The following is a 1691-nucleotide window of genomic DNA, read 5'->3' on the forward strand; positions in this document are numbered from 1 at the left end:
GCCGAGCTTATTAAACTGTCAAATTTTACAGAACTTTTCCCTTCGGAAAAAGTCTCTCCGTTGGGGGAGAGGTTGTAACAGCTTTAAATAATATTAAAATCTTGTAGTTTAAATAATTTAAATAGATGAACATTAAGTTATTTGTGAATGGCAATATTTGAAACCAGACTCGAGTGCCACGTGCGACTCTCGCACGAAGAATGTAATTTATTTTTAAATGTTAGAATATGTTTTCTCTTCTTGTTTGTATATCGCCATTTTTGAGTGTTAAATAAAAGTTATTGCTGTGTTCCATCATTGGAGTTGCTTATTATCGCCAAAGAAGCATCACAATATATATAATTCATGTACACTCAGCTTTTACCCGGCTAAAATGCATTACCCGGGCTTTATTTTCGCAGTCGTTGGTCGTAGTCAAATAAAACCAGTTACAGAAAGCATAAAATGCGGGTGTTCTATTCATACCTGAGAGACAGGGTCTAAGCCGTCATGACGAAAATATTCATGTCTTGGCAGTGTCAAAGTTTTAAAAAATAAATTTTCGCTAAATAACGAAATATAACTTTTAATACCAATTACTATACTTATATTTGGCAAAGTTTCATACTCGTCATGTAAAATTAAAATTATAAGAAGTTTGACTATCTTGCGGCAAAAACTAACCACAATATTTAATTTCAGAATTTGCGATTTTTGATGTCATTTTCGACTTGCCTTGAAGAATCGGTTAATTATGTTAGAATATTTCAAAGAAATAAGTTTGAAGGAAGTGCAGTAAAAAATGTCTGTAATTCAATAGGCCAAATAGAAGGAAGTAATGTGTCCACATCAGATTTTTCTTTTATATCTTATTTTACTTCAGGCACAATAATACTTCGGGCACAATAATACTAATTCTTTACAATTACTTCGGATATAATTCTTAATTTTTATTTAGGCAGTGGAAGCTGAACATGTTAAGAATGACATTTTTAAAGAATTTATTTCTTGATATGTTATACGGTATCTCTCCCACTTCCCTAGCGTGCCTTCGTGGTGTAACGGTAGCAAGCTGGGCCGGTATTCCAGAGATCCGTGGTTCGATTCCCGGCGAAGGCGGTTGCATATTTTTCCTCTTTTCTGCTTCCAATTAACCTAATGACTCTATAAGTGGCGACCGACCTAAAAGGGTTGTGGATGATGATTCTCCGCACCCGGATTTGGCGACTAGGTTCCCTAAAACCCTAGTCACCCTTTAAGAAGGGGAGTATATAAGGTATTTCTCCCACTTCCCTAGCGTGCCTTTGTGGTGTAACGGTAGCACGCTGGGCCGAAATTCCAGAGATCCGTGGTTCGATTCCCGGCGAAGGCGGTTGCATATTTTTTATCTTTTCTGCTTTCAAGTAACCTAATGACTCTACAATGTAAGGAATTAAATGAAGCCAACGAAACCAATGGCCTTAATTGCATGGTGTGTTTAACAATCACAAATCTCTTAACGAATGCAATTTATTTGTATATTACTTCTGTAAAGCTCTATGGTACATAGAGCATACAAATGGTATGGTACATAGAGCATACATATGGTATAGAGCATACACACGATTATTCTCATTTAGATATTTTATGCTTCATTTTTTCCTTTGTTGAAATGGGCGTGGCCTGTCATGACCATAAGACCAACTTGTTTGGTTAGGCGGGTCGGGCTGCGC

The 1691-nt window shown here is 36.5% G+C and overlaps 1 non-coding gene across 1 annotated transcript; it reads left to right on the top strand.

The window, feature by feature from the left end:
• The first annotated feature begins 1279 nt into the window (after positions 1-1279).
• On the top strand, positions 1280-1351 carry TRNAF-GAA (transfer RNA phenylalanine (anticodon GAA)). The gene has a single exon. It is a non-coding gene; the product is annotated as a tRNA-Phe (tRNA).
• The last annotated feature ends 340 nt before the right edge of the window (positions 1352-1691 follow it).

The sequence above is a fragment of the Stegodyphus dumicola genome, chromosome 3, assembly GCF_044657685.1.
Source record: "Stegodyphus dumicola isolate Sdum_Otavi_A_Nest chromosome 3, ASM4465768v1".
Classification (NCBI taxonomy): Eukaryota; Metazoa; Arthropoda; class Arachnida; order Araneae; family Eresidae; genus Stegodyphus; species Stegodyphus dumicola.